Source organism: Panthera pardus, unplaced genomic scaffold (genome assembly GCF_024362965.1).
Source record: "Panthera pardus isolate Hobbes unplaced genomic scaffold, ASM2436296v1 HiC_scaffold_16, whole genome shotgun sequence".
Taxonomy (NCBI): Eukaryota; Metazoa; Chordata; class Mammalia; order Carnivora; family Felidae; genus Panthera; species Panthera pardus.
This window is the reverse complement of record NW_026526721.1, coordinates 113,083,924-113,097,709: the sequence shown is the minus strand read 5'-3', so window position 1 is coordinate 113,097,709 and position 13,786 is coordinate 113,083,924. Positions and strand designations below refer to the sequence as shown.

Genomic DNA, 13,786 nt, shown 5'->3' with positions numbered 1-13,786 from the left:
GGCATAGAAATGTCAGGCCTTATTAAGTCTCAGTAGTCAAACTCGCTCTTGTGTTTCCCATTACCGCTCCAGTCTTTGAGACTTTCCAGAGAGGAAGAATTCTGTGAGTCCCATAGGAAATGCAGCCCCTCCCCCAGATTTAGTAGAACCTCGCCTGGGGTCAGTCATTATTGGAAGACTGTAATGTTTTCCACTTTTGTTGACTTTTAGAAAATTCTATTTCAGAGGAGACCTTTGGGAGATTCATGTAATCAAATTCTGCCAAGGAGGGGAAAGTCTAGCTGTTAGTGTATTATTAAATGCCCTGTATAACCACGGAATCTGGGCATTCGTAATCCCTCTCCCCAAGGAGCTCAGAGAGCTTTGGATACATTACTTTCTTTTATTCATCCTCACAAGGGACACGAAGAAAATGAGGGGGCCAGGCTCTAAACAGTCTTCCCGACATGCTCAGCTATCATAGCACCATGTTTATTTTCCATTCTGGACTTCTCTAAGGAGATGTGTGGAGACTTGACAAAGCTTAGAAGCAACCTAAAATAACTATCAAAGGTAGAGCCACCAGAATGTGAGCACTTGCCAGGGTTTAGAGAGACCCCTTTGGAGCAAAGCAATGACCTTGTAAGTCCACCTATGAGGAAGGAAAGGGGGCTCCTTACTTCATGGGAACAAGCACATGACTTCAGGAGCCCGGACACGAGCTCTTGGCCCAGGATGCACCTTGCTCGAAAGGGCGGCTCTCCCACCTTCTGCTGCCAAAGACCGTGGCTGATGCATCTCCCTGGCTGTCTTCCACTTTAAAGAACGAATCAGCTGATCAGCATAGACTCACCTTCCTGTGCGCTGCCAAGAAGTATGTGGGTCAGTGGGAGGTTCTAGTTGTAGGAGAGCTAGCCCAGGATGTGAACTATGGTGACTCCATATTGTACTTTGTGGCCAGAGTGACCATGCACACACTCTCGGGAAGAGTCAGATAGTCTCTAGGCAAGCAGTAAACCTTGAAACCTCTTTCCTTTGGGCATCTGTATTCCCTCAGAGTGTTGGAAACCTTAACACACACACACATAGCTTCCCCAGGCCTTTATTAGTCTACACCTTAGCTTTGCTCAAATCTGCTTTACAGAAAAGATTTTTTTATAATTTTTTAATGTTTCTTATTTTTTACAGAGAGAGAGCAGGGGAGGTACAGAGGGAGAGAGGGAGACATAGAATCCGAAGCAGGCTCCAGGCTCTGAGCTGTCAGCACAGAGTTCAATGCAGAGCTCAAACCTGCAGACCGCAGGATCGTGACTTGAGCCGAAGTTGGACACTTAACCGACTGAGCCACCCAGGTGCCCCTGTACAGAAAAGAATTAATGAAATGATTCCTGATGAGATTGTGTTGCTTCTCCCCAGGGTGTCTGCATTTGTAAAAGAACCAAACACGAGATCAGAGCGTAAAACTACTGTATATGAGGAATTACAAGGCTGGTGGAAGAGGCATTTTAGCCATACTACACCCCTCCCCGAGACCTAGAGTATCCCAGAAGTGTGGCTGATGCCTGTTCTACCTTCTTAGAAACGTGGGACGTGGAAAAGAGCAGAGACTAGTGTGGAGGTTTATCACGGGTTTAGCATCCGAGTGACTTGGGTGGGTGTTCACCTTTCTAGGTGTCAGTTTGAGTCTCTGCAGAACGAAGGCTAGGAGGAGGCCCCAGTCCACACCATTTCTTCCACCGTCTCCTCTCTTCCTCCTCCTCCTCCTCCACCCTCCTCTCCCTCCTCCCTCACTGTTGGGGCCACTGTATAGATAAGAGTTTCCTCCTGGCCAGCTGTGTAAGCCAGAGTGGGAAATTGTGGCCTACTCCCAAGTCACCCCAGAATTTCTATGCAGGTTGAATTAGGAAGCAACAGTCTGGTGGAAGGGGTGGAGTTGGAATGCGTTGTGCTTTACGTAGGACGGTGTCCTCCCTGCCTGTACCCAAGCTGTGCGTTGGCTCCAATACTTACCAGCTGATCCCCAGGATACCTTATAGTCTGGAGTTTCAGGATTCAAAATGTCAGCCTCAACCCTGGGGTCTTCAGCCTCAACAGCTGCTTCAGGTTGCCTCTCTCTCCAGCCCTTCTGTGCTCTCTGCCTTCCCTCCTCTCCTGCTCTGCTTTCCCAGGTCAAGCAGGCTACAGAAATGCAGTCCCCTTCGGGCCCCAGCTGTTTGCCTGCCGGCCGTCTCTGTGTCAGAGTTGGGAGCGGGAAGCCCTTCACATCCCAGCAGCCCTGACAGAGGCGTGAGGATGGGCAGGGCTGCTGCTGGGAAGGGAATAACTGAACCGGTTGTGGGGGAGCAACGTGCCTGAGAGATAGCAGGCAGGGCATGGGTGAAAATGCTAATAAAAATTTAAAATAGAACCTGCAGAACAGGTACTGCTCTTCTTGAGTCTGTTGGAGCCTACTGCCGAGATCAGAATGATCCCCATGGATGTCATGAGAGTGAGGAAGGCCACAGAGGGGACTGACCGATGCTGGCAACCGTGTGTGTTATTATAACCTTTTTGCAATGTTATTCTTCATCTGGACACCTGGTTCCATCTCAGATGCTATCCAGATGATTCATAATCTAATGTCGGCTTCAACACACATTTAAAGGTAACTAGACCAAGCATACATTATGTCAGGAGCTGCTCACCTGAAGGCCCCGCAGTTCAGGTCACCTGTATTGTCACTGGGCAACATGCTAATTATGCTACTAGAAGCTGAGGACACACGGTGACCACAGTGAGTTCCTTCCCTCCACTCAGGGGCCGGGTGTACAGGCAGGCGATTTTAAAATGATCTGGGATGGAGCAGGAGCCAAGAGAGCAGGGAGGAGGGGCCCACTTACCAGAGCGGTGGGGCCTGGCCTTGGAAGATAAAATTCGAGGCCAGGCTTGCAGGATGAAAGGAGTTACCCAGGTGAGAGGGAGGAAGCGAAGGGCATTCCCAGCAGGGGGAGCTCTCCTTTTGTGCATTGGACCAAACTCAGGTGGGAGATGGAAAGGGGAAAGGAAGGGATCAGGATCAGCGAGCGGGAAGAAAAGGGATTGATTGCATCCTCTGACTTCTCTATTCTTCTCATTCAGCCCTGATTCCTGCAGAGGGCAAGGCACACTGAAGGAGGGTTTTTAGCAGCTTAAAAGAGGTAGAATAATATTGGAATACAGTTTCTAATAGCAACTAAACCAACAAAAATGCAACCTGCAAACAACATGAATGTCCAGGCATGGAAAACTAGTTACACAAATACAGTATACCCAGCTACCTTATGGACTGCATGTAGTCATTAAAAAGAATAAGATCTAAGGGCGCCTGGGTGACTCAGTCACTTAAGTGTCTGACTTTGACTCACGTCATGACCTCATGGTTCATGGATTCGAGCCCTGTGTTGGGCTCTGTGCTGACAGCTCAGAGCCTGGAGCCTGCTTCAGATTCTGTGTCTCCCTCTCTCTCTGCCCGTCCCCCATTCATGCTGTGTCTTTCTCTCTCTCTCAAAAATGAATACAAATGTTAAAAAACCTAAAAGAATAAGATAGCTCTCTGTGTGCAAACACAGAGATCTAAGAAACGCTGTTAATAAAAAAGGAACATAAAAATATGCATAATTCTAACAGGTTCCCATTTATGTAAAGAGCTATGTGTTTTATTTGCATTTATGTATTTTCTGTGTACTTACCTATATATAGAAAAAGGTTCATAGAAAGATACTCAACTTCTGGGGAGGGGAGTGGGGTTGGAAGATGGCAAAAGAAAAGGGACTTTAACTTTTTATTTAATTCACTTCTGTATTATTTATATTTTTTACATGAGCATGTATTGGGTAACTTTTTCTTGCCAGTGGGAGAAAAAGCAACTGAATCAAAAGCCCAAGTTCTTCCAAGAAGTCCCAGAAAGTGGTCTTTACTCCTTCCCATCACTCCCCAACATCACCTAAATCCAGGAGAAACTGAGATGCCCCAGAAGCTCACCTCTGCAAGTGCCATCATGAATAATGCCAACACCAAGAATCTGAGTAAGCAGTGTCCTAGGAGTACTGGACTTGTTTGCAAGCATCCTTATTGCTGAAGGGAGAGGGTTTATTTGATTTACTCTCAGGAGTTATTTTCCTAGTATTAAGTCACTCTAGGGAGACTTTTTGTGATTACCTATGAGTAAATAAAAAAGTGAAATTGCAATGAAAATAAATCATTAATCAACTTTAATGCTGACCTAAAGAATATAACCTAAATTCTAACATGAATGTAAATTATAATGTGTCAGAGGCTACTGGACCCAAGGATAATATTTTCTTAAATGTCTCCTCTTAAAAAGAAGGAAAAAAAAAAAAAAAAAAGCACCTGGGTGGCTCAGTTTGTTAAGCGTCTGACTTGGGCTAAGGTCACGATCTCATGACTCGTGGGTTTGAGCCCCGCTTTGGGCTCTGTGCTGTCAGCTCAGAGCCTGGAGCCTGCTTCGGATTCTGTGTCTCTCCCTCTTTTCTCTCTGCCACTCCCCTTCTCACATTCTGTCCCTCTCTCTCTCAAAAATAAACATTAAAAAAAAATTTTTTTTAATGTCTCCTCTTACCCAGTTCCCACCCCTACCCATATACCCCATGATTTCATTTGACCTAGTATAAAACCAACCACAAAACACAAGTATCTACCACTGACAATGCTTCAATAATAATACTGTTAGAGTACTTCCACCAACACCTGGTGGGCGTAGGGGGTCATTTACCTCTTTGAAATCTCCCTGCAGAAGCCTGTAGAAAATTTCAAGGGTAGGTGCTGTGTCAAATAAACCCAACCAGACTGTGAGGAGTCCCTGATTATCTGCGAGATTCTTTTCCTGGACCTCTGGTTCAGGTCAGATCTAGAAAGAGCCTCTGGCCTTCTTAACCCTCAATTTGCCAGGGATAGAAAATGGCCGTCAGTAACAGAACTTCCTCCTGACTCTAGAAACCGGAGGCTGCAGGCTATGATGGCTTTGCCATTGTTTAGTTCGGTAGGTCAGGTCACTTAACCTGCTTAAGCCCCCATTTCCGCACATCCACACAGTTTCTATGCCAGAGAATGTGTTTAAGCTGTGTGTGACCCTCGAGGGAAACACTCTGAAAGTAGAAGAGATTCTCTACTGGCAGCAGAGAGCCTGGCAGTCACACACCAGAGCAAAGCAATCTGTAGAACTGTTTTCTTTTGCATAAAGTGTTCTCTAAATGAAGCACTAGGGGTAAGGATGTTGCCCCTCCTAAGCCTGGAGATCCCCAAGTCCAAAGTTGTTGAAGTCGGAGGTTTGTAACTGGGATCCGAGGACATAATTGCAGAGGGCTCTTCAATTAGTTGGATGCGGGGCACAAAAATCCGTCTTCATTTTTACTAACCTCTTTCTGAAACTCATTAACTCTTTTTATATGTGCTCACAAACCACAGCAGTGTTAGCGGTCGGTACCTGTGACTTAGCCACCAATAGAAATTACAGATAATTTTAGGGCGCCTGCCTGGCTCAGTCGGTTGAGCTTCCGACTTCGGCTCAGGTCATGACCTCCTGGTCCGTGAGTTCGAGCCGCGTCGGGCTCTGCTGACAGCTCAGAGCCTGGAGCCTGCTTCACCTTCTGTGTCTCCCTCTCTCCCCCATTCATGCTCTGTCTCTCTGTCTCAAAAATAAACATTAAAAAAAATTAAATTACAGATAATTTTATAGAACATGACAATTGTCCCATACATCTTTACTGCTTAATAAAGAAGCATATATGGGGCACCCGGGTGGCTCAATCGGTTAAGTGTCCAACTCTTGGTTTCGGCTCAGGTCATGATCTCCCGATTTGTGGGTTCGAGCCCTGCATTGGGCTCTGTGCTGATAGCACAGAGCCTGCTTGGGATTCTGTCTCCCTCTCGCTCTGCCCCTACCCTGTCCGTGCTCGCTCTTGCTGTCTCTCAAAAATGAACATTAAGAAAATTTTCTAAAAAGCACATACGTTATTATATCACCGATTTTAAAAAATATTCCAATAACGATTTCAATACAACCAGATTCCTGTATGACCCATGTGTTTTCTTTTACTGTTTTATTTAAAGACCATATTCTGAGAGGGCTCTCCATTAACTTCACCAGACTGCCAAAGTGGTCCATGCCCAATAAAGATTAAGAACCTCTGCTCTAAGTGGGGTTAGAATGGGGCTTGTAAATGTTCCTAAAGGTCTGTGTCAATGTCACTTTATTTACACATTCCTGAGATTCAGCCTCGAGCTCATTGAGCTCTTCCTAACCAAATATGCTGAGGAAGAAGCTGCATCTGTATAAACATCATCCAACTAAAGTGTCAGGTTTCCTCCTCTTCTTCGCAGTTGTTTGAAGCCAACAGCTAATGGCATCAGAAGGATCAAATATCCTGGATAGCTGCATGAAGAGAGAGGAACGTCTATGGAATTACAACCCAGGCATTTCGTTTTAACTCTGCTAACTTGTTTGCTTCGCCTAGAATTAAGCACAACCAATAAGTGTTCTGAAAATGAAAGAATAAGTCACAAACTCATAAGTTGCTGGTTTAATTTCCTCCACGGGGAATTAAGGCATAACCTAATACCTGCTTAACACTTTGATTATGAAGAGTCACGCTTCGGCTCTAGACCAGGCATGACAAATGGATTTTACCCTGACCTGATCAAGTTACCATTGAGTTAGGAAGGGTTCTGAGGCCATCTCCAGGCTTAAGGAGGGAAAAGGTGCTGTGGTTGATTGCCGATGTCTGCTATGGTAAGAGGATGTAGCTACGTGCGTGTCCTGTGGTTATCCTCAGTCGGGTTTTGACTGCTACCAATGTCCACCTTTACTTTAGACCCAGATAGAAATACATTCTTGAACATTCCTTTGGTGTCCCCTCTCTGTCTGAAGAGAGAGGGGAACCTCCATTCCTACAACTATTTTGCCAACTGATTTAAGTTGATGAACAAAAACGGGGCTCCTGGGTGGCTCAGTCGGTTGGCTGTCTGATTTCAGCTCAGGCTATGATCTCACAGTGCATGGGTTCCAGCCCTACATCAGGCTCTGTGCTGACCGCTCAGAGCCTGGAGCCTGCTTCAGATTGTGTCTCCCTCTCACTCTGGCCCTACCCCACTCGTGCTCTGACTCTCTCTCTCCCAAAAATGAATAAACGTTAAAAAAAAATTTTTAATTAAAAAATAATAAAAATAAATTGATGAACAAAGAGCATTAAACACAACATGACGTTGCATAAAACCGTCTGGGATGCCCCAAAACAATAGACCACAATTGATAAGGGGAATTTATTTAAAATAATTAATTTGAAAGCAAATGTGATTTCTGTGCTTCCCTCCTACTTATGGCTATCATAAAGTTTGATCTCCTCACTTTTGTTCAGAAACACTTCCCCAAATCTAATGCATACTGACCCCATTTCCTTGGCTTTGTTTCTTCTGTAGGCCATGATGGGTAGGGTTAAAGCCACCTTGCATTTACAGAGGCCTCTGGCTTTTGCAGAGCTGTTTCTAAAACACTCTCCTGAGGCATCTCTCAGCAGGCAGGAAAGCTCGGTTGTCATCATTAATCCCATTTTACAGATAAAGAAACTGGGTCTCCAAGAATTCAGGTGACTTTCCCAGAATCTTTTTGTCAGCTCGGTGCTCTCTGAACAAGCTGTTACCTTCCAGTGTCTGTCTGTTTGCTTATATCAGGGTCTCCTAAAGAAAGGGAATCTTTTAAAAGGAGAAAGAAAACAAACCAACATTCCTATCTGCTGAAAATCTACTGTCATCTACTTATCAACTCTTCCCATGTTGGCCAGGCTAGAGGTGACAGTTCTGGTTTTCTTTATCTTTCCTCCTATTTTAACAGATTTTAAGGAATCTGTTTAACAATTTCCACTTCCTGCTGCCACCAGTCCAATTTCAACTAATGGGCTCCCAAGCCAGGATTTTAGTACAGCTCATCAGGCATCCTAGTTTGTGATTTTTGTTACTTTTTTGGTTTGTTTGGCTTTGTTTTTTATTAGAAATGATGAGATCGGCAATTTGTCCGCCATGGAAGTATTGACTGGCTGGGAAGGGCTGTTAGTTTCTGCCAGTTAAAATACTCAAGAAAAGAAGATGGGTTGGGTTTGCCGGATTGCCTTAAATGAAACTGATTGGGGTGGTAGTTCACCAAGTAATTCATGGTTCCTAGTAATCTTATTAGACCAGTGGGTGGGACCCCTGGCCCAACTTTTGTCCCAGCAGCTAGTACAGCCCTCTGGTCTCCTTTTACCCTCTCCACAGCCTTGGGCTCCAGCTGCAGGAGAGAAGCGTTCCATGTTTCTTCTGATCTCATACCTGCACTTGTGCACCAAACATGAGCCAGTCACCCTCAAGGAACTTACAAGAGACAGACGAGTTAAAGGGTTCTCCTAATTTAAAACGAAGAACTCTATGGATGCATTCGATGCCCCAGTCTTTGGGGCTCAGGGAAAAATCTGGAGGAAGGGTCATTAAGCTAAAACCTTTTAAAGAAGTGAGGAAAGTTGCATAAAAGGTGAGAAAGGCAAAAGAGTGAGTTCAGCGAAGAGGGTGATGCTCTGGAACAGAGAATGTAAGCTATGGGGTGGAGGTGGGGAAGTGGGAGCAAGGCTGGGGAAGTAAAAGTAAGCAAGGACCAAGATGAAAAATGTATCAAAATCATGCTAAGAATTTCGGGCCATATCCTGAGAGCAATGGGAAGCTGCTTTAATATTACTTTATAATGTCTGCTTTGGTTGCTCTATGGAGTTGAGGGGAATCAGACTGCAAGCAGGGAGAGCAACCTTGATCCAGATGAAGTGTTCTAATAGCCTGAAATACAGTAGAGAGCGTGGAGATGAAGAAAAAAGAACTCGGGACTCATCAGGTCAATATCCCAATGTTGTAGGCTGTTCTCTCAGCTCCCCTTCATTAGGTTACCATTTTGATGTTGTTGACTTTGAGCTGTTTTCCCTCATCAGGGACTGAGCCTAGAGAAGCTTCCTAGTTCGTAAGAACAGTGGTTGGTTAAGCCCTGTGAGTCTGCAGAAGGGTTCTTTTAAGGGTCTCAAGTGAAATGACCAAGTCCAGGGTTTGTAACTGTTTTTCATTACAGCCACGAGTTCTGATGGTAGAGGCTGAGACAGGTGTTGGAAGTTGACTTGAGGACATGCCAGGAAGTAAGGAAGCAGAGGAAACCATCTTGACAGAGACAAAGGTGAGCTTCATGGAGCACTAAATGTTCCTCTAGACCCCACAGTAACCCAAGAGGCTCAAAGCAGTCTGGTAGCTGGCATTTCTCTGCCTCTGCTTTTATGCCATAACCAACTACCAAATCCCTGAGTACCTCACAGCTTCTACTGCTTATGGCTTCTGCTTACCGCCTATTGTGTGTTGACCTCAATCTCCACAACTTGGCGATCCTAAACCTATATCTTTCCAGGATCTCCAAAGATAAGAGATCAACTTCCCTGATAGTTCAAGCAGAAAACTTCTAGAGAGAATTATTATTGGTTCTTTTAGGTCACATGCCTATCCCTGCACCAATCATTGAGGTTAGGGGGATAGGACACACATGTTGCCAGAGATTTAGAGCCCTATCTCAGCCACATGTTGGGGGGGGGGGGTGGGGTAGTCTCCAAGAAAGTGGTGACCCATTAGCAACCTGAAGGAATATTTCCAAAAAGAAAAAAAGTGCCCTTGGCAGGTACTTTGGGCTTCATACCCTGTCCTGAAGATGATATTTTCCTAAATATAAGTAAATGCTTTCACAATTTCAAGTTTTAATTTCTTCTGCTAGAAGATAAGAATGTGTCAGATTGAATGTTAGCTGGTTTTTAGTCTCAAATCTGTAGAACCTTCATAGGACTTTGGGGTGTGTGCAGAAAGGAACAGAACAAAGAAAACCTATTATACACTTTCTCTCCATCAAGCATCTTTTAGTAACAAACAGTACCAGTTGTGTTTCTTTGGTTGCAAGCAACAGAAATCAATACCGGCAAATCTAAGCAAAGTAAAATTATTGGGAGAATACTGAAAGGAAACATGGGGGCTTTGAAACAGGAATCGTGGGACTGGCAAGCCTTTACAGAAGGAGCAGTGTGTCAGAGCATGCCACTGGGATGAAAGTTCCAGATGCTCAGGTAGATGGTGAAATTATAAAGCAAAGCAAGAAAATCATTTTCACGAAAGTTGGGATAATAGTTACCTCGAGAAGTAAAAATAGGATTAGCCTATTTAGAAGTAAAAATAGGATAGGGCCCAGTGCAAAATGCAGAATCATTTCTTCAAAGATTATAGAGTTTCAAGATGGCAACTGCAGAGCATTAAATGAAGCCCCGGACGATTCTGAGCATGAAGTCCTGTGTGGCTGCACAGGTTGCCACACCCATGGAGCCATCCCTGAGCGAGGAAGAGGGTTTCAATTGGTGAGGGGCACATAGAAGGCTTCAGGAGGCAAATAATCCTGACAGTGGTGCTACATGACACTTGCTTTCAATTACTTGTAAACCTTTCATATGGTTTTATGCACTCTTCCCGGAGTGTTGTTAATATTTCACAATTAAAAAATAAGACCCTACCTCCTGTCCTGTGTCAATCCTACAACATTCAATACACTAGGGGAAAGAGTCTGAGTGGCCAAGTTCGGACTGCTGGCTGCCATGGAGGAATAGTCATCGAATAATAGGAACAAAAAGAGAAGGCAAGCAAGATCAAGATGAAGAAGAAAGACAAGTACTTAGCAGTTACTCCATGTTTTAGATGCTATTCTGAATTCTCTCCTTACACATTTGTTATTACCCTAGGAGACAGGGACCTCCCCTTTCAGCTTCCAGAGTGGACAGTGGCTGCTTGAACTTACAGACTGCTAAAGTCTCATGCTGTGAGAGAGAGAGAATTCCCTAAAAGGGAAGTTGGGATACAGCATTGTCGTGGGTAGCTGAGAAATGCCAAAATCCACCACGCACATCAAATAAGAAAAGAGGGCTTTACTACAGGCTATTCTTTTTTGCATGTAACAACCATTTGTTGGTTTCCAAAGTTGAATGCCCTCTGCTAGCTAACAGAGAAAAAAGTTGAACAAGACCGTGACCTTCAAGTGACTATAATATATCACTAAGAAAAGGGGGGGGGGGGGAGGGAAAAACACCTCTAAGGAAAATTTACTTACACAGAAAGAATGTATGAGTGTTGGGCATGTCCGGGGCCATCAGTATCACACACGTTGCATTCCCAAGGTAGCTTCAGCCCTGCAGAGATGGACTCAGAGACCTAACCCCTGTAAGATGCCATCTCTTCCACAATGCATCTGCCCTCAGAGTTAACCTGGCCACAGACATCACTGCTTTCTTGCCAAGACTGGAACAGCTGAGGAGCACGACTATACACATTAGATTCACGGAAATGCAAGGCTGCCAAGCGGGGGGCTCACGAAGAGGGAGAAATCTGGAAATGCCATTAGCAACAGATGCAGCCCAGCATGCATGTCTGGGGAGGCTGGCTACGGCCCTTGGGACCAAGGCAGATTCATCTTGGATCATGACAGCCACTCCAGACCAACCTGAAAATAGCGTGAGGGGGAGACGTGTCACACAGAAGGAGCCGGCAAAGCCGGGCAGCCAGCAGCCCTCCACATGCCCCAGAGCAGAGCAAAGAGGCCAGTTGTTGGACACAAGGGTTCAAGGCCTTGGAGGCTCTCTGACCTAATGTTTGAATTAGGAACCCGATATCCTCCCTCTACCATTTCGCCTTGGGCAAGTTACTTCACCAGTCTCTGCCTTGTTTCCCATCTGCAAAATGGGGGTGACCCATTCTAGGGTGGTTAGGACCAAATGAGGGGATACATATACAATGGCCATGGTGACTATTGTTAATTTTGTCCTACATAAAATGGGGGAATGAATGAAAAGATCTCTAAGTCCCTTTCTAATTGTAATATTCGGTGACAATCTTAAAGCAAAAGTACTCATGACTTTGAATTTCTATTAACAGAAATAATGTTCGATTGAAGGCACTGTCTCTGTGTATATTTTCACTTCTGTTTTTCTGCCTATTAAAAATCTCTGATGATATTCACGTCCTGGCTCATGCAAAAGACAACTATTTTAACCTAACTGCTGTGACATTTATAATTGGTGCAGCCAAATGTTGAATAGGAAGGAAAACTTGGAAACTTAATCTGTCTATTTTTAATCAGTCCTACCTTTGACAGAGAGTTCATTCAGGAAGGGCTGAACTGAGGCCGAAAGGGGCGCACATAAATGTGAAGATGGTCACATGACAGGAGAATTCTAGATTTAGAAGTTCAACGTGGAGATTATACTTGCTGAAAATATTCTTAATGTATATTTTAGTGGTACATTGCTAACATTCTTTCCATATTTCCTAACCTCAGCTATTCCCTTTCCTCCACTGTGGTTAAGGGTAAAATTCAGGAACGGATAACTTTGAGAGAACTGAGGAGACAGGACTTTGCCTGTGGTCAGAAAAAAAAAAAAATCAAAAAGGGAAATTTCAGTTGCTTCGAAGCTGGTTTGTGAGAAGTCGGCGCAGGGGAAGGCAGAGGGAGGAGGCCTCTCTGGGGGCCCAGCTGAGGCTCCGGCTCCCCATTTGTCTTAATTTGGCTTGTGGTTCTACAGGCCCAGGGAAAACACAGACTTGCACTAATGTAGCCCAGGCAAAATATGGGAAGGGAAAAAGCTTAGACATTTTGTACAAACTACAGAAAATAAAACCATTAAAGCACAAAAGCAAATGAGACTTTCCTGATGGAGGTGCTGTGATTCCTCAAAGCCAATAAAAGAGTGCTCAAATATCCTCAAAGAAACTTGACTGTTTATTGTGGTGTCACATTTATGACCCACATAAGTAGCAGTCAACTAATATCATTATAAAACTCTGATTTATAGGCACTTATATTGGATTTTTCCTCCTACTGGGACCTCAAATTTGACAGGACCACGTCCCTATTTGCATGAGGAATTCCTGTTGTGACTGGGGACTGTGGATATCCAGTGGCCAAGATGGTTACTGTTGATGACAGTTTTACATATCCCATTTTTTTCAGGGGGCAAAAGTCACATGCATATGGTCGGATTCTTGGTAGGGGGTTCTTTCAATTTCTATTATGTTGATACAAAGAATTTCCCTGGAAAAGGATCTCTAATAAAATTATGAATAAATCACTTGGGCTGATCCCAGATGTAGAAACCGATGGGATGAATTTTTAGAAGTTGAAACCTCTAGATTTTTCAGCGAGATTTTGGTCAATTCGTTTCTTAAAAACAGCAAACCGCAAATTGGTCTTGGGAATCGTGTAGATTGGGATCTGTGAGGCAGGGGACTAGGAAAAGATGACGACAACAATCCAGCAAATGGTTGAGTTCTGCCCCCCACCCCCACCCGCCAAAGGAACAACCACTCTTTCAGAGCCAACTCCTGACTTCAGGGCTCCCACAGTCCCGCTCTCTGAAAGCCCTGTAAAAAAGCTAGGGGGGCGGAAGGCAATCATTTTAAAGAGATCACATTCAGTTTTATTAAAAAACCAAAACAGCTGGGGCATTGATTTGCAAGCTCTGTAATGCCATTGGTATGCCTGACCTGGCCAAGATATTAAAAAGATATTTAAGGAAATGTCAGTAAGTGTCTCAGGCACAAGCTTTGGCATATTCAAACAGCATTATGGTGCTTGGGGTAATTCATCTTCCTTTATGTTTCGCTATGCAGAGAGAAGGGAGGGAACATTTTACAAAATGATTTACTGTGACACATCCATCCTAATGAAAGCATGTGCCGCTCGCCAGCACTC

The 13,786-nt window shown here is 44.5% G+C and overlaps 1 long non-coding RNA gene across 1 annotated transcript; it reads left to right on the top strand.

The window, feature by feature from the left end:
- The first annotated feature begins 1,194 nt into the window (after positions 1-1,194).
- LOC109260971 (uncharacterized) lies at positions 1,195-4,212 on the top strand. The gene is made up of 2 exons (XR_002077212.2): positions 1,195-2,623; positions 3,849-4,212. It is a non-coding gene; the product is annotated as an uncharacterized LOC109260971 (long non-coding RNA).
- Positions 4,213-13,786: the final 9,574 nt, after the last annotated feature.